This window comes from Lissotriton helveticus, chromosome 5_1 (assembly GCF_964261635.1).
Source record: "Lissotriton helveticus chromosome 5_1, aLisHel1.1, whole genome shotgun sequence".
Lineage (NCBI taxonomy): Eukaryota > Metazoa > Chordata > Amphibia > Caudata > Salamandridae > Lissotriton > Lissotriton helveticus.
This window is the reverse complement of record NC_136065.1, coordinates 1172979682-1173004021: the sequence shown is the minus strand read 5'-3', so window position 1 is coordinate 1173004021 and position 24340 is coordinate 1172979682. Positions and strand designations below refer to the sequence as shown.

Genomic DNA, 24340 nt, shown 5'->3' with positions numbered 1-24340 from the left:
AGGATCGTGTAAGTACACCACTCTAGTGTTAGGGTATAGTGTGTTACCAGAACCAGATCTTTACAATGTTACAGTACCAGCATTTGTATGTCTAACATGGGATTATATTCACTGCATCTTTTCAGATTGACGTACACAATGTATAAACGTAAAACGAAATGGTCACTACAGGCACTGCACACAGAAATTAGGCAGGCAATGACGGTAGAAGGTTGACAATTTCACTTTCGGTAAGACACAGTCACAGCTGTCATCAGCCATAACTAACAAGGTGATCTTAAAAAAATAAAATTTCTTTCACAAAGAAAAAAATCGGCAAGTTGGGAATTTAAATGTTCTACTCTCACAATGAAGATTGACTGCCTAAAGGCTTTAAAAGGGTAAATGAAAAGACATATTTTCTTACCTAGCATTGGCCCTCTTTTCATCTTCGAAACGACTTCACCTTCTTTGCCCCAGTCTGTAACTTTACCACTGTCCTTTGGACTACAATCCCGGGACTTCAATTCAGTATTTGCAAAATACTGTTTTGTTTGTTCACAAAGATAAAAGTTCTTGTTTAAAAGACCAATAGAAGCACCTGCAATTGCTGGTCTTGGTGAAAAGTTTGGATACGTTCGAGGGCTCCTTAGAGATTCATGGGGGATCCCCTTTTCTCGCTTTTCATTTCCAGGAAAGGGCAGATTCATTCTCAACACATTACTACTGAAATGATTCTCCATTTACCACTGCAATGAAAAGGAACATAATAAATAAAATGATTTAAAATGTAAAACTGGTAATTTCAGGCACTAAAATATTTGTAAGAATATCCTAACACAGCAATTACGAATTTTTTTACATTTTCCAACATAATGCGGGTGGACTTAATTAATGATGCATATAGTGACTCTTAACACAAGAGTTGCCAATATCAGGTGATGTCCGGTGAAAACTTCATTTTCATCAGAACCAAAGTGTTTCAGCCATCTTTAGGTCACCTAGTATGATGATCAGATAAACACTACACCTTTCATTATGAACTAGTAAAGTAATTTAAGAATCTTTCTACATTTACAAGTCTTCAGGAAGTAACATTTTGCTTCCGTGTGTAACATTCAATGGATTCACAGTATTAAATATATAATGTCAAAGGAATGATCCAATAATGATGGAACTGCAAAAGGGTTAAGCCAATATTGAGGTTTATAAGATTCAAGTGACACACTGACACATCTCGAGTTTAAGAATAAAAGCTGTACTTGGACCACTGTGTTAGAGGCTGAGGATTAGCCAGCACTTTTTTCCACATACTCTGGAACTGCCCAATAATACAATGTTATTGGACGAGGATTGAGGGGGTGATGACGAGGGCTCTGGGGTATTGGGCAGTTCCAGAGTATGTGGAAAAAAGTGCTGGCTAATCCTCAGCCTCTAACACAGTGGTCCAAGTACAGCTTTCATTCTTTTTTTGAAAATATGTTTATTGACCTTATTCTGACAATAAACATATTTTCAAAAAAAGAATGAAAGCTGTACTTGGACCACTGTGTTAGAGGCTGAGGATTAGCCAGCACTTTTTTCCACATACTCTGGAACTGCCCAATAATACAATGGTATTGGACGAGGATTGAGGGGGTGATGACGAGGGTTCTGGGGCTCCACATTCAGCCGGAGGCATGCTGGCTCCTGCTGGGCATTATAGGGGAGGACGCATGGCCTGCCACACAAAACCATGGCTGTTAGCTGCTGGGGTCGCAAAACGCAATATAGCATGACTGAGGGGGGCCCAGGATCCTCCAAAATTATTCGGCAGGATCACGGATATGGATTGGTGCCACCTAGCAGAGAAAGTAGTGTATAAGAGTAGAGGCTGCCCCAAGAAATGGAAAAAGATATGGAGCCCCTGGGAGAAATACAGATCCTAGGAGGTGGGGGGGGGAGGGGGAAGACATGGCAATATGGACCTGGGAGGTCAAGGAAAACCATATGTAATGTGTACAATTGCTCAGTATATATGCCTCATATTCTATGGCTACACCGATACTACCAGCACAACTGAGTTTGTACAATATATGATTGTCTGATGTTTTGATGTGTATCTGTCCGGAATTGACTTGTAAAAATATTTTTTAAAAGAATGAAAGCTGTAAATTCGAGAAAGTGTCAATTGATTTAAACAAAGCTGTTTGAGAGTCCTTTCAATGGGAGTGATACATGGTTAGAAAAAACAAACATGTTGAAAGTGGGCACACCCAGATGTAAGGGTGAATAATGTATTTTCTGAGCCAGAACCCTCCCTCTACTCCATTGTGAAATCTCTCCACTGATACTACAAAAAAGAATTCTTCTTTCCACACCCACATTTTGGTGTTCGGAGCAATAGCTACAAAGAATACAAAGTTTACTACTAACAGAGCTTACCCAAATGTTTCTACTCCCTAACTTTACACCCTTGTTCTCACTTTTGCTAAACAAACAAGTGCTTCCCCATACATCACCCCACAAAGATGGTTGCTGGGTACCACTGCCTAGTTGGAAATCAAAATTAACTTACAACCAAAGACAATCTCTATCATGTGATATTTTTGTATTTATTATAAACTGATGAGCTCTATACAGTGTGTCATGTTGCCTTTGGTTACTTTAGTGTGCTACTAAGAATGATCTGAATATGAGGCAGCTAGGGTCCATTCCAATAGCCATCAACACATATCCCTTTAACAGCTGAAGGCTAAGTAGTTCAACATCCCACTTCTCGGGTCCTTCCTAAAAAGCTTGTATTAGGGCTTATATTTTAAGTGTTCCGTATTAAGGCCCCAAGCTCCCATGATGCTGGCTCCATTTGTGATAGGATGAATGCGTTTAATGTATTACATGACTAGCCATTGCCGTGCGGGCCCCTTATTACATCACTACGTTGGATAGAATTTCTGTGGCCACCTTGAAGCTCCTTACCTTTAGAGTAGAATGTAATCTGGCGGTCGATTGGACAGGTGCATTAGTATACCATCCGCCTGGGGGCTATAAGAAGGAGTTTAGTATAGCTCTTCTGGACAGACTGGCTCCCCATGTCCTGACTGCAAAAAATGTTCTACTCGTAGGGGACTTTAACCATCATTTAGAGATGCCTTCCAACTTACATTCTGCTAATCTAGTTGCCATGATGGACTCTCTGGGGCTATCGATAAGAACTATTGGCCCCACTCATAGTGCAGGCCACACCCTGGATGCCATTTTTTCCAATATACCGGACCTGAGTACTGAACCTCCACAGGTACTTGATTGGACAGATCATATGGCACTAAGCTTCTCGATACAGTCTGCCCACTTAGTGCAGCGGGGACAAGGTCAGCAGAGTTTCTGAAGACCTTGGTCGAGAGTAACCACCGCCGCTTTCTGTCAAATCAATAGAGATCCCCCGCCTAATGTGGATGCGGACCCTAACTTGGCCTGAAGAGGATTGGAGGGAGCAATTCAGGCAGCCATAGACATAGCTCCATTAAAAAAAGCATTCATCCAGAAGAGGGTAGCCCCGGCTCCCTGGTATTCGGATAAGGAGAAGTCCAGGTGTAGAATTCTGGAGAGGAAATGGAGAAAATCAAAGAGGAAACAAGATGAACTGCTATACCGGAAAGCACATAGAGATAATTTAAATAGCTGTAACTCAGCAAGGAGGTTCCATCTGGGTGCACGCATTACGGAGGCCAAGAATTCCTGTAGAGAATTGTATAAGATATTGAAGGAATTCACTAATCCGAAGGCGAATAACGCGGCACCTCCCCCCACACAGGAACTATGTGATGATCTAGCTAGGCACTTTACAGATAAAATCGAACTGATCTATCAGTCCTCTGATACAACCAGGGAGGAACATGGAGAGGGAGATGTTCCTAAAGAACCCCGGCTGGTAGAGGACTCTCCTTGTGGGTTGGATTGTTTTGTTCCCATAACCAGAGAGCAAGTAAGAATCCTATTAAGTCAGGTAAAGTCGGGCTCGCCTTTTGATCCTGTACCACTGACAGTGATGTCAACACTTAGCCCCATCCTAGCTGATGCACTCCCCAAAATTTATAACATCTCGCTTGAGACAGCCATATTGCCAAATGTGTGGAAAAGAGCGCGGGTCAAGCCTCTACTAAAGAAGGCGACGGCAGACCCGTCTGAATTATAGACCCATCTCACTCCTCCCCTGTTCTGCGAAGGTTCTGGAAACTTTGGTACACTAACAGCTGTCCCAGTATCTGGAACAAAACCATCTCTTAGACCCCTCTCAGTCTGGCTTCCGTGCATCTCACAGCACGGAAGCTGCACTGCTGGAAGTGACAGACTCCATCAGAATGACACTAGACAGAGGGACTCCAGTGATCCTTGTCCTCCTCCATCTGTCAGCAGCTTTTGACACCATTTCCCATCGGTTATTGCTGGACAGATTGAGGGGGTGAGGGGTAAAGCTCTTGATTGGATCCAGAGTTTTCTATCAGGAAGGACACAGAGTATCCAGAGGGGGTCATTTGTATCCCAGACAGCAGGGGTAGACAGGGGTGCTCCGCAGGGCTCAGTGTTGAGCCCGACCCTGTTTAATGCCTATGTGACACCCTTGGCAGATATCATCAGAAGTTATGGGTTTAAAACCATCTCATATGCGGATGACACACAGCTAATTGTTCCCCTTGAGGAGGATATCATGTCAACCCAAGGGAAATGTAGAAGCTGCATGTCTAGTATCGCTGTCTGGATGAGGAGGAATTATTTGCAACTGAACTCCTCAAAAACTGAAATCCTGCTTTTTGGAAAAGCGGAGACAATCTGGTCCCCCGAATGGTGGCCACCCAAGTTAGGGGAGGCCCCTCCACCCAGGAGTTGGGCCAAGAATCTGGGTGTTAGGATAGATGATCAATTATCCATGGAGGAACAGGTTAAGATAGTATCCGGTATGTGCTTCTGCACTATGAGGATGCTAAGAAAAATCTTCCCCTGGATTCCTCTGTCGGTGAGGAAAACTCTTGTCCAGTCACTCGTGGTGAGTCGGCTGGACTACGGCAACGCGCTGCTGGTGGGGGCTAGGGAGGACTTATTAATGCGCCTACAGGTGGTGCAGAACACCGCAGCCCGTCTGGCCTTAAATAAGCCAGCACGGACTCCCTCCGCCTGTAATGGTTGCAAGTAGGTTCCGCAGGAGCGTCAGGAATCCGAAGAATATTCCACAGCCTTCCCCTACGGTCTTCCGACTCTATCAAACACTAGAGTACGAGAGACTCGCCAGGGGAAAACAGGGAGACAAAACAAGGAAAGGTTGGGGGGGGGAAAAGTGCTTGAAGGTGGTCTTCAGAATGGATGCGTGGCAACTCCAATCGGGTACTGGACAACAGGTGGGCTGCAACAAAAGGTAAGTAACAACCTTATCTAAAGGAAACACTATACCTATAAACTCTCCGATATCTTTATATACAGAAACATTACATACCAAAGGGTTTTCTGATATGTCACAGAACTGTTATGTAGGCTAATCTTAGGAAACTCTTCTTGAGCTGTGGCAAAGATGACATAACACAACAGTAAGCACTTCTTCTACTCCGATACAAGTGAGAGTAGTACAATCTACTTGTTAAACTCCTCACTCTGACTGTTGTAGAAGACTCGAGGAAAAACATCCAATAGTCTGGTGGACATGTAGGGAAACTGTTGCCAACACCATTGACCGTTGCAGGAAAATCTATGAAAACAAGACATACATTCAAGTTTCTGTCATAGACATAAACCTACTCAATATAACGTGTAGCGCAAAGAGCGCTGTTACCGTGATTCTATGTCGAGATGATGAATTCTGCACCCCACTCAGGTCCACGCAAGAACTCCAAAATAGATGATTGAAAGGATTTCCAAAAAGGGGATCAGCAGCAACAAAGAATGGGAAGCTAGAATTAGGAGGCTAGGGAAACCCAGTGGAAGGGAAAAGCAACAGGAGAGAGAAATGGGGGGGAAGGAAAATACCTAACTTACTAAGGGGATTGGAGAGAAAACCCAGCCGGACAGCGGAGACAAAGCCCGGCCGCCGGGCGGAGCAACTCAAAAAGAGGGAATACGAAGAATATGCCCGGCCGAGCAGCGGAGACCAAGCCCGGCTGCCAGGCGGAGCAAAACAATGGAGGGATTACGGAGAATATGCCCGGCCGAGCAGCGGAGACCAAGCCCGGCTGCCAGGCGGAGCATACAATGGAGGTGGAAGTAGTACGGCAGAGCCCAGCCGGATGGCGGGGAAGAACCCGGCCGCCGGGCGGGACTCCAGGTAGGGGAGAAATGCTCACGGAGATATCCGCTAACTGATGACACCAGAAAGCTGACGACAAAAAATGGAAACGCCCGCTAAATGCTGGCCGCTGGAAGGAGAGAGTGAATACCGGGGCTCGCACAGCAACGCGGGGGGCCGGGAACACTCCCACAGAGATGACAAACAGGAAGTAAACAGGATCGGAAGTCAGGCAAACAGGATCTGGACGGAACTGCACCAGACGGAGCTAAACGCAAGAACGTGAAGCGTCGCTCCATAGGTCTTGGTGTCCTAAATAGCGAGAAATTTAAAGGGACAGTGTTGCAGGAGGCTCGAGGCATGACAGCGCCCCCTTACTGAAAGTAGCGTCACTGGCTCCCGGTGAAGAAACAAGCCATTTTTAAGATGCTCGTTGTCATCTTTAAATCATTACAGGGGAAAGGACCTGTTCATCTGAGCAATAAACTCAGGCGGTATCTACTGGCCCGACAACTGAGATCCAGTAATGCCAACCCTCTGTGTTTACAGAAGATACAGAGGGCAAGACTGGGTGGTAGAGCCTTTTGTCATCTGGCCCGAGACATTGGAGTAAACTACCAGCAAATATTAGGGTTTGTAATGAACTACCCAGGTTAAAAAAATTGTTAAAAACATGGCTGTTTTAGTTGGTTGTGCCCCCCTCATCTTTCCTTCACAGCGCCAAGAGATCCCTTCGCGGATGATTCGCTTGCGCTTATTAGGTCCACAAAGTAAAGTAAAGTAAAGTAACATGTGCTTATCCCAGTAAAGATGCAATAGGGTATTCGTTTTTGTAGATAATTTGGACCTTTGCCCCAAAAGATTTTGTAGGCAGTGCAACACATTGTAAACTTGACCCTGGCACCTACAGTCTACAAATGTAAAATTATGACGGCTGGGTGTGTGTGTTCATGGCTCTTCGGATTCAGGGAATTTTGCTGCCTGGTTCTGGAGTCTTTCAATCTTAAAAAAAGTTTTTTGTAAAGTCAATGTAAAACTATGCTGCAATAGTCAAATCTTGCCATCACCATGGATCTTATCAACCCCATATAAATGTGTGGTCGGAGGAATGGGAGGATTCATTGAAGAAGGGCGACTGCTGGATGATTTATTTGAAGGTAGCATTAACTTTAAGCACAAAAAAAATGACATTAAAAATGATGGGCAGCATGCCTAATCCAGGAGGCCAATCAAAGGATGGCACCTTGATTTCCGTTCTTCTTAACACCAGTATCTCTGTCCTGCTTCAATTCAGACAGAGGTCACACACCTTAATCCAGCAACTGCATGGTCTTTCCACAAAGATATGAATTGGTATGTAGACCAGTTTTCCAATTGAAAATGAATTTGACCTACACTGGAGTACATTTGGAGTTTCACCACAAAGTGCTCTAAGAGTGCAGCCAGAGTACTCCTGTAAACGCTGGACAGGTTAAAATAAACTTCAAAGTACTCTGAAGAATACTGGGAGAATTGGTGATTCCGTCAACTCTATTCATAATTAATCAAGACCACAGGAAGGTCTATAAATTGCAGCCCATAAAACATGTCTTTCCAACAAGATATTGTGGTCCACAGTACCCAAGGAGGATTAGAGGTCAGAAAGTGCAAGGATAGAAGAACATCCAGAGTTTTTTACAAATCTGGGTCATGGGTGATTCAGTGCCCCTGCAGGCTAGAAACCATCTGGTGGTTGTGCAATATGTGCTGGTGATGTTCCGGGTTTAATTTGTGCCGCCTTGCTTCTTTTTCAATGATCTTGCTGTGGAAGTGTAGGATGTATGTTGGACAGGAGATAGAAGGGATCTTTGGGCCATGCACTGGTTTCTTAAGGAAGTTGTGACTGCATGTTTCAAAGGCGTGAGACTACTCGATGAGGAAAGATGGTGTTGATAACCAAAGCAAAAGTGCTCTTCCAGAAATTGGACTAATGGTTTCATTCGTAAGTGGGGGGGGGGGGCACAAGGCTCTACTATTAGATCTTTCCTATTTCTTTCTAGCCAGTTTGGACATATTCTCCTTGGGAGGAAGCGTGTGAAGAACAAAACTGAAGGAGGGAGAAGGAAGAAAGTAGAGGTATGATGTTGCAGAAAATGGAAGCTCTTATTTTGCATATTTTAGATCATAAAAACAAGTGGTCCTTTCAGGGCTGATATATCATACATTATTTTTTTTCAGTTGACTGGGTTGCAGGAGATCTGAAATGTTTCACCTTGTTTCATATTGCGCTTCAATGATGTGCTTTGCCAAGCAGAACTTCACTTCTGTGACAGTTTTGCAGTAATTATCCTGTGTACGTTGCAGTGGTGTTCATTCGTGGCCAACAACAAATGATACCACTGGCATTCCGGGTAATGAGTGATTGATCTCAGCCCACCAAGTTCTGAGTTCAACCATTTGAATCAGCTTTTTTTCCCCGTTATAGGAGTTTGTGTTCTCTGAGGAACCAGTGTATCTGGGGTAGTTCAAACTGAAAAAAAGATTGATCAAGCATATCGACTAAAAAGCAGTTCAGGATCACTTACAAAAGGAAGGACTGTTCAAAGATTATGACTTCAGTGCGAACTCTAGGGAAGGAGAACTACGATGGCATCTTTTTGCTCCTGTGAACTTTGCATCTCACTCTGCCCAAGTAGTCCAAGATCCTAGCATTCTAAAATGAAAATGGCTAAGATTCCAATCCAGTCTCCTTCTCTCACAAACATATCATAACATGCCGTTACTCGTCCATTAGCGCTCATCACCTGCTCACTAAGCCCTACGATGCTTCACCTCATTCTGCCTTCCCAAACCTATGGCAGCTACTCCTTAGCATCGACTTGTGTTTCCAATGCTCTCCTCAAAACATCTTTTCAGGATCCCCAGCAAACATGCAGAAATAAAAAGTCCTCTGGAAAGCGCAGGCTGGAGTCAACTTCCCAACTTGAGCCTGAAACTCATGCAGACTGTAACTCACAAACTATGTATTACTTCCTTGAGGATGTTACATATAGGGCAACAACAACTTATGAGAATACAGGATTATTTTATTAGTAGTTCAAGTTCATAAGCTTTATTCGATTATTCATAGACAATCATAAAAGCATACAGTATTAAAAATGTTTAAAAATAGTTACAAGGCAAAAATTACATATGTTACAATAATTGGGACAATTCAACAGAGGGAAAGTATACGACCGGGCAATTGAGTTATACAACAGGTAGAAAAAACAGTGTTAAAATTCCAGACTTTTTCTATGGGACACAGCTTTTAGAATAAAGGTCGCGGTAAAAAAACAAATATCCAGGGTATCGAGTGCAAATAGTAATTTCATGGCATGAGCAGTTGTAGACAGAGTATTTCATAAAAACAGGTTTTAGATAACACAAACGAAGGTGCAAATACAGTGGGCAGATAAGCATAAAGTGCAATGTGCTCTGTTTGGTGGTACCATCACACGGGCAGGGGCTTGAACTATAAATTTTCATCCGTGGAAATGCCACCAAATTATGGACAATGCCTAATCTCAACCTTGTGAGAACAAACTGATGTGACTGTTTGGTAATTGCTTTCAAATAATTAGGCATGCCATGACCTTCCTCCATGTTAGAGGAATAAAGAATATGAGTTGTAAAATGGCTACATTGAACTCCACGTGTATTGGATTGGATCCCAAAAAAAACATTTTTAACCTCCTGTTTGGATACATTAATAGCACATAGGGGATCAATGTACATATCCAAATCAAAGATTTTCTTATAGGACGTTAATACATAATTTAACCAGGGGATCTTGCGGACTTTGTCCAGACGAAGACAGTCTTGGATAATTCGCCTGGTAAATCCAGTTTCGTCCTTTGCCCAGATTGACCTCCAAACCATAAGGGGTCGCAATCCCGTTAGATCTTTCAAATGTTCCAACCCGGCCTCTTTATGAATCAGTTCGGTGGATGCCGAGGGAGGGAGGCAAAGGAGTCTCTTGAATAACAAGTTCTCGGTTACTTGTAGATCCCCTTGGTTACAATGGCCCCATACTCCTGAGCCATATAGGGCAATAGAAGAGCATCTATGCCGATAGACATTTAACATGTCAGGGATGCGACGATTGCCCAATTTAGAAGCAAAGCAAAATACTCCTGAGGACCCTTTACCCATCTTGGCCTTGACATTTAAAATCTCAGATGCCCACGACCCACTACTATTAAAAGTTAGGCCGAGGTAACAAAATGTGTCCACAACCTCTATCCGGTGTTCCCTGAACTGAAAAGATTTAAGTTGTTTCATCTTTTTCCCACAGGCCATAATAAAAGTCTTAGAATTATTAATTTTTAATTTCCTCCCCTGAATGAAATCATAAAAACAATTCATAAGTTTTTGAAGACCAATTGGGGTTCTCGAAAGAAGGACCGTATCGTCTGCATACAGCAGTACCGGTACTGGTTGGCCCTCGATTTGTGGGGCATCAGCGTGAACGCTCTTCAGTTCGGACTCCATAGAATTTATAAAAAGGGAGAAAAGTAACGGGGCCAAGACACATCCCTGCCTTCTACCTGATTTATCTTGTAAAACAACAAAAGAGTGTCGTGAGAGAAGTGTGTAAGCACTAGACACAGAGAAGAAATCTCCCTGAAGAAGTCACAGAGGAAATCAGCGGGGGGGGGGGGGGGTTGGAGTTTTTTTTTTAGGAAGCCCTCACTCACCACCCTGGGTGGTGACATGCTTCATCATCGGGCCCACCAGGAGAAGCCGAATGCCTCCCTGGTGTGCTACAACGCCAGATTACTGCGGAGCAGGTTCTTTGTGGCAAAAGTGTCAAAAAGAAATGTGAATTAAAAATGTCAGAAACTGTACCATACCGAAAAAAAATTATTCAATGGTCAGTTTGACATAAGTAAAATATGTGTGGGAAACTTACCAGTTAATGACTCGGTTGTTTCCACTTAAAGTGGGGTCAACATGTTTCTGCCCGTCTAGGTGTCATTTACTGGGCTTTCATCAGGACCGTCAGGTGGTGTACCTCGGCAGTATGGGCGCGCTAAGGCCCACCCTTACCAGAGGACGTGAAAGTTAAAAACAAGTGTGTAAAATAAAGTGCAAAAACCAAACAAAAGTGATGGGAAACCTTCAATTTGAGGTCCCTGTACTGTTTGTAATGCACAAGATCCACACCCCATGGGTCTCGGGAGGGGGGGAGCGACAATGGCACACCGCCCGCAACGCCTGCCACCCGTTTCGCACCTAGCATCTCCTGCTCCCGGACCCTTTGTTGTTTTACAAGATTTAACAGGGGGACCAAGAGTGTCCTTGTCCCTCTCTCTCAATTTGTTATTACTTATACCCGATTTAACCCTGATCTTCTTAGTGCATTCCCCCGCCTGGCCAAAGCGGATCTGGGCTGACAGCTTGTTATATAGTCTGGCCAGGAATTAAATTATGGCTGACGGAGCTCCCATTTCGAGTAGGGTGGACCATAAAAGGGAATGGTCCACCAGATCAAAAGCACTTGAGAGGTCTGCGAAACAAAGAAATAAAGAGCCCTGTTTAGCTTTAGTGCATTTTCCTATGATACGGTCTAGGTTAATGCAGTGCTCAATTGTGCCAAGACCCTTTCGGAAACCAAATTGGGATTCCGCAAGGATATTATTGGCTTCCGTCCACTCCTCCAATCGCACCAGTAAGACCCTACTCATAATTTTTAATGAGGAATTCAGAAGGGAGATAGGGCGGTAGTTCTTGGCCTCTCCTCTATCCCCCTTCTTATAGATCGGCAGGATTATAGATTCACTCCAGGTAGATGGTGTACTATCGCTAACAGATGCATTAAACACCTGGGTCAGGAGGGGGCTCCAAAGTGCCTGATCGGTTTTATACAGGTCGACAGGGACCCCATCCGGTCCTGGTGCCTTCCCCCCTTTACTCTTACTAATGGCAATATCTACTTCTTGGATAGTAATCCCCAGGGGTAGCAGATTTCAATAGAATCGATACTAAAACTATCCTGAACCTCCCTAGCCGGATCAAAGATTCCTGTGAAGTATAGTACCCAGCTGTCCTCACTAACATGAGCAGTTAAAACGGGGAATTCTTCCTTTTGAAAGAAGGGGCTATTGACCGTGCTCCAAAATAGCTTACTGTCATGCAACTCCGCCGCTTTGGTCAGGTTATCTCAAGCTTGCTCCCTTAACTCCTGTTTTCTACATAACAGCTGCGGTTTACAAGTCGTCCTGAGGGATGTGATAGCCTCCTTATCTCTGGGTTGTCTCGACAGAGCCCTCTTTAATTCTTGTAACGATTTCGTGCAGGCACTGTCGAACCAGCCCATGGCTGTCCTCTTGGATATACCCTTAGTGATGGTAAGGGACCTTTTAATTATAACGCCCAGTTTCTCGAAATCAGCAATAATGCACTGGGGGGTAGCACCAAAGTCAAGACAGTTAAGTATCACTACGGACCCTGCCCCCACAATTTTCCGCATAAGTTTCTCCGAATTATCCCCACACCATTTGATACGGATACCGTTTTGCCTGCAAGGGGTGATCTCATCAACTATCATGCGCTTATCACTAGGCTTGGTCCCCCAAATAGAGGTCGACATTGTGATGGCATTGTGGTCACGATTACCAAAATCTACAATAATCGGGAGTGTACAAAGTGGGGCAATATGTACTGATAACAACAGGTGATCAATGACGGAGGCAGAATTCCTCCCAACAAAAGTTGGTGTGATATTACCCTCTTTATCCGTGGCCGGTTGTTGAATCAATAAATCAGTGTTTAACATAAGAGTATTAAGGGAGTCGCCGTAAGGACTGTGGGCAAAATGGGCCCGGTTCTCCCCGTTGTCTCCATCGAACCCACATACATTAGTAAAGGAGTGGGGGCAAGTGCGGATGTTGAAATCCCCACCCCAAATGATATCCTAGATCTTATAGGTATCACTACACATCTTCCTCACAGCTGTTTCAAGCTCATCCACTACACAAGTACTCGTGGCATCAAACGTGTTATTGTAGTGGTTAATCAACAAAGTATCACGACCCCTTTTATGTTCCAGCCTTAGGATTTGTGAGTGGGAGCCCACGATAAAATAGGATTTCACACGTGCAGGAAAGTTCACAGAGTAAAATTACAAGCCCACCTTTTGCCCTACCCATGTTAGACTCTTGCGCGGGGTTATTATAGGACACAAAGCCATCAAAAAGGATATCTGTTATTGCACAGGTCTCCTGTAGACAGAGGATGTCAAATTGGGAAAGGGATTCCCTCCAACCCAGAGACGACACTTTCTGTCTCCAACCGGCAATATTCCAACTAGCAAGTTTGAAGCCAGGAAGACAAAGGGCAGGCTCTACAATCTCAAGGGCACTAGAGGGCACTATAGATGGTAGCATTTCGTCTAGAGTGTCCATAGAGGCTGTTGGGAGGTGGGTAATCGTGGGGTCTGGGTCCATGGGTATAAGGGGGTAAGAGAAGGAAGCATTATAGAGACTACATCCATTGGTATACAATTAGCAGGGGTTTTTACATTAGTTTCGGCCATACCAGCCGGTGTACTATTTCCGGTGCCAGGAAAAGAAGAACTTGGAACATGGGCTGGGGATAGTCAGTCGACTCCATCTAGACCGTCCAAACAACTGAACCGATTGAAATCACAGAAGGGGGCATATGGGGGCAGCATAGCCGGTCTCACATCATATCTTCTTCTATGTCTACCCCTCCGCTCAACCATAGTCCAGTCGTCTCTACCTCTATCAAGATACATATGATTAGGGGGAAACAAAAAGGACACTAAGAGCGTCTGAATGGTGGAGTCAAATGATCTATTGGAGCCCGCACAAATATACGAGACCGTTCTAGGGTCTCTAAAGCTGACCATTATGCAATCCCCATTTATGGTCTTTACGGTTTTACCCAACCAGGGCACCCTTCTAACCATGATGATTTCATTATGAAGATGGGCCGGGAGGGGTCTGTTCCAATTAAGCCATCTGACAACTTTGCTTTTTAGAGATTTAAAGGTTTCGGCCTCCCCTGCTTCCAACGTTGGAGCTCCTGCCAGAACTACCGTAAAACAATTGGCTTCGGGCGGCAGGTCTGGCAAGCGTGGTCTAGGGTCTCTAAAATCATGGCTTGTGGGGTCTATTTGGCCATCAACCGTTAGCCCATTTACATTCGCAGTGGTCGAAACAAACCCAGAAGGTAACAAGGGGGGTATGTTATTATTATTAGACTGAGTAGGGACCTGGGGGCCTAAGGGAGGGCCAGATGATAACAGGGGGGGTAAGTTATTGTTATTAGACTGGATTAAGACCGGAGGGCCTATGGGAGGGCAAATTGAATTGGGGGCCTCTTTTGCTAAAAGGGGACCGGGAATAGTAAGGGTAGTAGGTGGGATACTCAAAATATTAGGCTTAGTAGATTTAGCCAATATAGCAGCTGTGGCTTTCTCAATAATTGATAATCGGAGTTCTATTCGTTCCATTTTGGCCTCTATAGGAAATAGGAGCGATATGAATAAAGCTCCCAGGTTTTCGATTGATACCTCTTTGCTAAGGGGAGGGGTTAAACTTTTTGGGGAATTGATGGTGTCTTGTTTATGTTTAGCTGATTTAGACTTTCCGCCAGATTTCTTGTTATAGGACCTCTTGCGTTTAGTGGCGGCCCCTTCTTTAACCCCATTAGGCAAAATGTTGTTACGAGTATCATCGGGTTCAGAAGAGATAGACACATTGTTGTCAAGGGCTAAATCAATTTCTGGCAGAATTTCGTTAACCAGAATGTCCAGATCATGTGCAGCCAAAATGTCCTCCCTAGGTGTTAGCACTTGACCAACCACATTGCTGATAACTGTATCAATGGGCCTCTCGGGGGTTTTAGCATTAGCTATTGTTCCAAGGGATGATCTCTTTAAAGTCGATAGTCCCTTTGATAGACGTTTTTCAAGAACATTAATTTCGGTGTCAATGAGGGTGTTTGCTCTAATGAGGAACTTTTCCATACCTCCTACTGTAGCACCACCAACTAGAGAGGTCATACTCCTCAGTTCGCGACCGGCCATCTCCTGTCGCTGATACTGAAATGGGTTAAAGCAGATGCAAGATGGGCGGCCCGGGCCGGTCAAGCCCGGTCACGAACGGGCACAAACGGGCCCGCCCTTGGCCCGGGCTTCGCCCCGTGCTCCGTCCCGCGGGATGGGCCGGCCTTTTATACACAGAGGAGGAGGGGTCACGGGAAGAGGCAGCAGGTGCGCGTGATGTTTCCTGCGCGCTGACCTGTGGGCCTCGCAGTCCCGGACCCCCGAGTCAGCAGTGATTCCACAAACAGGAGCAACGATGGTCCCAATGGTAGGAGAGGCAATGTAGGTACAGCTCCCTCGTTGACTGGAAAAAGAGACTGCGAGCGGCTCCCGCGGAACGGGGGCCGCGAGTCGTCTTTTAAAGTGCAGCCGGTTTCAGGCAACAGGCTCGGCAGGGAGGGGTCACGGGAAGAGGCAGCAGGTGCGCGTGATGTTTCCTGCGCGCTGACCTGTGGGCCTCGCAGTCCCGGACCCCCGAGTCAGCAGTGATTCCACAAACAGGAGCAACGATGGTCCCAATGGTAGGAGAGGCAATGTAGGAACAGCTCCCTCGTTGACGGCAAAAAGACTGCGAGCGGCACTAATTTTATTAGTATGTTCCACAACACCTTTACCCCCATGGATGAAGAAAAAAAAAAAACATATTTTAAAAGGATGTACTATAAAGCAATGCTCTAATATAGTGTAGGTTATAAGAATTAATGTTACTGTGAGAATAAACAATGGTTGTATTTAACACAGGCGATTAAACAATATATTAAAACAAATTCCAACATGTTCTATGGTGTTCAAATGGTTTTCATTACTCAAAGCACTAAATGACGAAATTAGTATATGATGAAATAATCCCTCCATTTCTATTCCTTAACTCAGTGGTTCCCAAACTTTTTTGACCTGTGGCTCCCTTGACCTACCCGGCAGTTGGCCGTGGCTCCCCACCAGTTTTTTTTACCAGTGGGCTGGTGGGGGGGATATAAGCCCGACCTCGGGAGTACTTCCAGTTGTCTTCCTTAAAGTAATTGGGACGCAATGAAGGTATTGTAAGGGTTGGAATGCTTGAATTATTGATCCCATCTACTGGCAATCACTTTGGCTGCATCCCAATCCATCGTTTTTCCCCCAACAGAGTGCCTGGTCCCAAACCTACTACATTCTCCCTCTTTTTTGTCTCCATTGTTCACTTTATCTTTTTCTGGCTTTTGTGATTTTTCACTTTCTTGCTCCGGGTCAAAGCCTGGTGAGGAAAAGTAATTTCCAGTCCCCAAAATGATTGTCAGTGGGCCTGACTTGCAACCACCATCTCTAATTAGGCACTGACCCTACTGGCTTTGTGTTCACTGCCCCTATATTCTCTCCACAGTCCTTTGTGCCCTTCCCTCTCCTGTACCCCCCTTGCTCTGAGCCATATTGCTCTTTCTATGCCGCGTCCCCACTTTTCTGTTATATCCAATGTTATAAGGTTGATGAAAAGTGTAGGAAGCTCTCAAAATGGAGCAGGGCCAAATAAGCATAACCAGGCTTCCTTCGTGGCCTACTTCGTTAATGGTGTGGCTTAAAACATGTAAACTAGAACTCCATGTTTCACAGAGCATGCCACCTGACCAGTAATTGTATGCCTCTCTATGAGATTTCTATTATTGCATCCCGACATGTAACAGCACAACCAATGCACACACCCAAAACAAGGCAGACCGATTAGCTTTGCCAGTGCTTGTTAGCAGTAGCAGATAAGTGAGTAACAACAATAACATTATTGGGAATAATTAGAATCTAAAATGTTTCAATTCTGAAAATATGAGCCTGCGAATTAACATAGTAAGGTCTATGGAAAGGGCAGTGCCCTTTCGAGTGCTTCAGACAACCCAGTTCACCCCTTCACACCACTTTCTTATGAAGTCTCCCACTCTGTTACCCACTTAAGCCCATTTCCTCACATCTTTCTGCAATCGTCCATCTGCATATTTCGCACGTTCCCACAATTACAACTGAACACATGTAGCCATCGCTCTGAAGAGAGGCCAAGTACTGGAGGTGCATACAGTCTGTACACATTTAGAACCAAACGGCAGACACTGTGAGAAAGTCGCACTGGCTTCTGCCTCAGCTTGTGAGCTCTCAATGGTGCACCTTGGTTATATGTTGTTACCACGAATTCCGTTGCAACGCATGCCTTTTCCACGCATGCGTTACCACGGAATTCGTTTTCCCCTCATCTTCTTTGCCACGTCGTTCTTACGTCATAAAGAGGAAGCGGAAGTTTATTCCGCTTCCTCTCTTATGACACTGTTTTTTTCGGCACGGCGGGATCGTTTTTTTATGGGGGGGGGAGACCCCCCCCCCAACCCCCCTTTTTAATCCTTCGGTTTTTTTTTTCGTGGTAAATACGATCGTTGAAGGCATACGCGTTGGAAAGACGTTTACGTGGTAAGTGCCTCGTTGTAAACGTTACGCGTAGTACTGCCTTCGTTGTTAATGATGTTTCCCGTGCACCTTGAACCGCCCAACACATAACCCGAGCTCACTCAGACATCTGGAGGCGTCTCGGTTTAAAATATGGACCATTATAAAAGAGTTATTTGGTGTATCAAAACACTACAGAAACACAACACCTTGAAAAAGCAAATACTCCCAGGGAATGCAAGATAAAGTAAAACATGTGACACGTAAACAGAGATTGCATCGCTAATACGGAATATCGAAATGCTTTTTACAGTCATTGTTGAGAAAACAATTAGGGTTTTTGCTAGTAAATTACGGACATGAATATAGAGCCAGATAGCGGCCAGTTTTAAAGACAGATTTCAATTGCTGCTGGTCTGCTGTAAAGGTATTCTAACCCATCTCCACACCACTCAATAAGCTGCATTCTAGGACATCAAAGTTTCACTAAAATAAAGCACTGCTCCCCCGCACAAGCACACAAAGGCAAACATTTTCACCACAGCAATTAAAAGATTGGAAAGACGCCTCGTGCGAATCCTTATTTCGCCAACAAGTTAGCTAACCTCATTTGTACAGTGACTGACAAAGGCAAACATTTTCACCACAGCAATTAAAAGATTGGAAAGACGCCTCGTGCGAATCCTTATTTCGCCAACAAGTTAGCTAACTTCATTTGTACAGTGACTGCCTAATTAAAGGCTGTTTTGTGAAAGTTAGGATGCACTGAAGTCTCTTCTGCGAGCCAGCTCACTTTCTCGCGCTCCCATCAGTGCAGGCGCGCACACACACCCGTGGGGTCTCTTGCTTCGGGAAAGCTCGGTGATCTGAGTTTTAGATTTTTTTGCAAACCTATGGCCTTTTTAATCAGACTCTGTGTGGCTTGTTCACTGAATGCTGGCCCCAAAATAGTGCCGCCTGGGGCGGACCGCCCCTCCCTCCCTCCCCCAGCTGCGCCACTGCACATAGGTCCATCAGCCTGTAGCTGCAATATCCTACATCGTGCTCGCGGCGCCCCTGGCACCTCATTACGGCGCACCGGGGTGCCGCGGCGCAGTTTGGGAACCACTGCCTTAACTCAATCTGATCATTAAAGTGCCTAAATAAGTTTCTTATGTGGCCTCTGCTGGATAACATAGTTATTTCCAGTTAGCAACTGTGCTTTAGGAAGTTGGAAGCTCGTCTCTATCATGGCGTTCCAAGCTTAGAACAGCACAAATGAAGCCTGGCTCTGAAATCCCAGGACATTAAGCTCTTTGCAGAACACATATCTCACAAAGCTCCCAATGAAGACTGCTCCCAATGAAGACTGAAGTATCTATCTTGCATCAGACTTAAATACCCTTTTCTTATTATGAAAACGATTGAACTTGTGAATAAATATTTAGATCAATAATTAGCTTGCCAGGTATTGTGCACAATAACTAAATTCTGATACACATCACAATTCACACCAATACATATATGTGAAAAATTGCTGCATCTACCTAAAAAACAAAACTGTATGACAAACATGCAATTACTAAATTAAATAGGTGTTTACAAATGAGAAATATACACTAAAGTACCTAAATAAATTCAATGCAATGGGAACCTCATATGCAGGAATGCATAGTGTGTGCCTTAATAAACATCCCATGCATCTCTTTGTTGCTGTTCACGTCATGAGGTGCTCCCCTACCAGGATGGGCCAGGAATATAATAGCAATGGCTAAAGTGGAGACATCTGGACATGGGCCAAGATATCAGTGTGTGTATGTCTGTATGTGTGTATGTACATTTATGGCCATCAGACCCAAATTTATACTAGCCACTGCCAATTTCTAAGAACTATGTTATAGCCCATCTTTTTCCCCTTTGAATATGCCATTGTAGGCAGACTTGCCATATGAAAAACTACATGACCAAGTACCTTCTACATAGGAATACAAGCAGTCCCAGGGGTCATGCGTCTTAGTTAGGCCAACGTAGAAACAATGCCAACTTTCACCATGAAAACGTTTCTTAAATTGCCTTCCCCTTCACACAATAACCTTTTACACATATTTAAGTGCTTTGCAATGCTGGATTTGTTTCTTTGAAGCTGCTTCGCTTACAGATTCTACTGGACGGGAACTTAATCACGACTCCTTTAACACCATGTACAAAACCTCTTCACACATTGTGCAAATGTTGATCTATTTTTCAACCACAAGGCAACACGGCTATCTATAGACCATAACAATGTTGGCTTGCTCAGGACTCGCTGGGAGGCTTTTAATTACAAATAGACAAGCATTTATGGGTTTAATTAGAGGAGTGCTTTGTTGTCATTGGTGAAGTCTTTACAAGCTGAATGTTTGGCCAGCAGCTGGCTGAAATCTCTTCAAAGGGTGTCCAGCTTGAGACCAAAACGGGGACTTTGGTTATTTCCCTTCAGATAACCGGGGTTTGATCAGAAACACACATGCGCCCTAGACACTTGGGTTAAGAACTGCATAGTAGGAGTGCGTCAGACTTTATATATATTGTTTTGTATTCTTGCATGTATACATCACTTTTGCACGATGGTGGACTTTTTATCCTGTTCACTGTCCTGGTACTTATAATAACGTATCTGCTTCTGTTTATTAATAATTGCATAACACATTCTATACAAGAATCGCGTAGGTTCAATAAACATGGAAAACATACCACTGTGTATTCCTCGTATATTTCTCTGAGAGCACGAGTGACTGAGCAAAAGTGTTCTAGATCTGTTACCACGATCCCTTGGGGATCCGGGTTGTCATGTTCAGCGGTTGCCAGAATCACCTGCTACCCACTTAGGTTTAGGGCTACTTGTTGTAAATATGTTATACCTTTTTCTGTGTCTATTGTTTAAGAATGCTTGTATGTATTCTGTACGGAGTGTTCTGCTAACGCCAGTTGAAGTCTAGGTCATCTGGCCTTGTTTGCGGTGCTCCTTAATTTTGGCATGATGCTTTGTTTCTTTTCCCTAAAGGAGGAAGGTATGTTGTAAATATATTATACCTTTTCTGTGTCTATTGTTTAAGAATGCTTGTATGTATTCTGTACTGAGTGTTTTGCTAATGCCAGTTGGAGTCTAGGTCAGCTGACGTGAGGACCTCGTTTGCTGTGCTCCTTAATAAATCTATATCTACTCACCTTACATCGTGTGGCATCATTTACAACACTACCCATGGTGGCACTGTGAGCTAGTTGGCCTAAGGACAACAAATACTGACAGGGTGCATAGAATCAGTTTGCCACCATTCCAACTGTTATGCCGTCCACAAACGTGCAGTTCCTAACATAGGGAGGAAACTACACAACACAGGGTTTGGGCTTTAGCAAGGAGGTGCAGCTTGGATCCTCCGGTACAGTGAGCACTCCTCACCAAGTCTGTATAATGGCCCTCAAAACAAAAAGGACACATGAAGGGCTAAACAATTTTGACCTAGTAATAAATCTTCCATCAAAAATAAAATCCAAGAATGTTGTGTTCCTCAAACAATTCAAAGAAGACAGAGACCTATCTGAGTCACTAAAGTCCAGATTTACATGCAAGTGTAGAATGAAAATACCTATCCTTCAAACTATTGGCGACATACTTTGCATTCTTAATAAGGGTAACTTGCGTCTACTCATCAGCCTAGACCGATCAGCAGGTTTTCACACACTGCACCACCACATCCTCATGAGCAAACTCAGAACAAAACTGGGTGTAAGCAGCACAGTTCTGAACTAAAATATCACCTAAAAAACAAATCCACCAAATATTACAGCACAATCTTTCAGACCCAACTCCCTTAGGCCAGGGATTACCTAAAGGCCCAGATCTATTTTCAGCTCTCTTTAACCAATACTTGGATCATCTCACCATCCTGCTCAAACTTTGAACTCCTTGTTGATATACAGCTGCACCAAGAAGTCTCTCACCAGGAAGACATAAGCCTCATTAAAGAAGACTCTAGGGGCCCGATGTAGGAGCCCGAATACCGGTCGGAAACGGCCGATTTCGACCGGTATTAGGGTTTTCTAATGTAGGAGCATGCTTTACAGAATCGGTATTTTACCGAATCTGTATTTACAGATTCGGTAAAATTACCTAATCGGTAAATACAGACTCGGTAAAAATACCGATTCTGTAAAAGCACATGTAGGTAGCACATCTTTGAGTGCCTCAGGCCTTTCAGATTCGGTATTTTACCACCCAATCCAATTGGGTGGTAAAATACCGAATCCAGGTGTGCATGCACATCTGTGCATGCACACCTATGCCATGTGACAGACAGACATGCCCTTAGGGCATGTCTGTGTGCCACATGGCACACATGCCTGTATTTGGGGTGCTAGAGGGTGTCAAAGTGACAGCCCCTGCACCCTTGCAGGAATCAGTAATTACCGAATCGGTAAATACCGATTCGGTATTCACCATTGATTCCTATGGGCTTCAAGGCCCATAGGAATCAATGGGGGATACCGATTCTGTATTTACAGAATCGGTAAATACCGAATCTTACAGATTCGGTATTTACCGATTCTGAAATACCTACATGTGCCCCCTTCTATTTTACCACTTCTTAAATACCGAATCGGTAAAATTCTGTATTTTAGAAGTGGTAAAATAGAATTACCTACATCTAGCCCGTAGACTTTTAATAATGTGTGGCAATTCACAATCAGGAACTAGATCACATGAAAAACAAATTCCTTTTCATCTCACCACCTTACAGTCTGCTTCAGTTTTAATCATGGTTGCAGTCACTTAATGCACAGGGCAAGTTTAACATCACTGAATGTACAAAATCACATGGCTTGAAGCATGCAAAAGTGTGAAAAAACATGCACTAGATTTTTTATGTGCATGGAACAAGTGTCTATTAAATCAAACCAAATAGTTTTTTTGTACAACAGGAATAATGAACTCGTATTGGAAGGTGCTCTCATGTGTAATAATGAAGAAAAAGGTGGTTCCGCAAAATACAATATTTGCCTAGGGTGGAATAATTAGACACGTTTATGGGTTAGGTGCATTACAGTTAGGTCGAGTAGGTCTAGTATAATTTTTATGATTTTTCGACGCATGAGGGACTACAACAGCACCTTGAATGTAAAGTATCAGTTGAGCAACTTAATTGCTGTCTAGACGCTATAAAATAAGCAACCATCCATCAATATTACAGCATAGCCTGCTTGCACGTGGAAAGGGTAGTCAACAGTAGAGACAGCGAGTGTTGTTGCAAAAGCCAATGAGAAACAAGAAGGTGAAAAGATCCCCTACATACAGATTGAAGAAAAAATAAAGAAAGTTCAGTATGTGGGTCTCTGTGACAAATATCTAGCTCGTCTTAAGAAACTTGTTTTTTTTTTGTTTTGTAGGCCGAGTCCTGACATGGGGCAACTTCAGAGTTTTCAACTTGATCAGTGGTCTTTCATGTCATTGTGGGGGAATACTGTTTTGATATTCATACCGTAAACACAAAACGAAATTTCCCTAAAAGGAAATAAAATAAAACTGACGATTTTAACGCCGCACCACTCCTCTGCTTGCGATAAAGGATTACTCAAGCGTGCCACACCACGTGCATGCAAACATCACACATGGGGCAAACTTAAGTAATTTCACACATTTGCTTTCAGACAAGTTGTGAACTATGAATAGGCCTGAGAACGATTACTGCACCCTAATGCCAAATATAGCGCTTGTTATTAGTATTTTAGAAACAACCCCAGGCAAGAAGCGGGATATTCTGTCCAGTGAAGCAAACACAATGAAAAAAAAAATAGGTCCCAGCACAACACAATACACCCTAGACCACACGACTCTCCAGTCTTCCCCCACCTCATCACTACATGTATTAATGCCGAGTGTCCCTCCTCCATAACTTGCCCTCGACAAGGGCAAGAAAAGCTTTGTGCGGTCACACTACTTTGAACACATCAGTGGTTTCCCCCCACATACATCTGGCACTTCTATGCCTTCGCGTAACACTGGGCAGCGCAGTTCCTATATATCAACGGTCGAAAACCGCAACCAGTGAAACCCTGCATCGTACCTTACTGCTGCATGACCACTAACCTCTCTCAATCCAAAGCGTGCCCTCTGTTAATAATCATAGACTGTACTGATCACACGCGCCTCTTCGACGGACACCCGAAGACTGACCCGCAGGCGACTGCGCGCAGCGTCCGAACGCCCTACGCACGAGCGCGTGCGCGCTTCCTCATCCGGCCGGCGGATCTACGAGGGGCCCGTCATAGAAACAAAAAGAAGAGCTTCCGGATAGGTAGGTGCTGATCATTATGACGCAGCGTTCATAGCATACAACGAACACTATTTCAAGAGTCTGTTCAAGATCTCTGCAGTTAGCTCGAATACTGAAGAGAAAGACTTAGTGTTAAGACAGATCTTCCCACATAGCGATACATTGAATGTCTTCTTTTTATTCAATAAAGTAAAATCACTGGTAAAGGGGCCAACACATCCGCACTGGCTGCCTCGCAATTTCAACTGGTTCACATGTAACTTTTCTTATTACCTAACAGCATTCTGCTTAGCAACATTTATGTACATTCTATAATCCTTCACCCGG

General features: G+C 44.1%; 1 long non-coding RNA gene across 1 annotated transcript in view; it reads right to left on the bottom strand.

Moving 5' to 3' along the window:
* The window catches only part of LOC144755194 (uncharacterized), an 84016-nt gene extending 59983 nt beyond the window's left edge, over nucleotides 1-24033 (bottom strand). The window contains exons 1-2 of the long non-coding RNA XR_013594851.1: nucleotides 23827-24033; nucleotides 407-728 (exon numbers count right to left, since the gene is read on the bottom strand). This is a non-coding gene — a long non-coding RNA (uncharacterized LOC144755194). The remainder of the gene's footprint in view (nucleotides 1-406; nucleotides 729-23826) is intronic.
* Nucleotides 24034-24340: the final 307 nt, after the last annotated feature.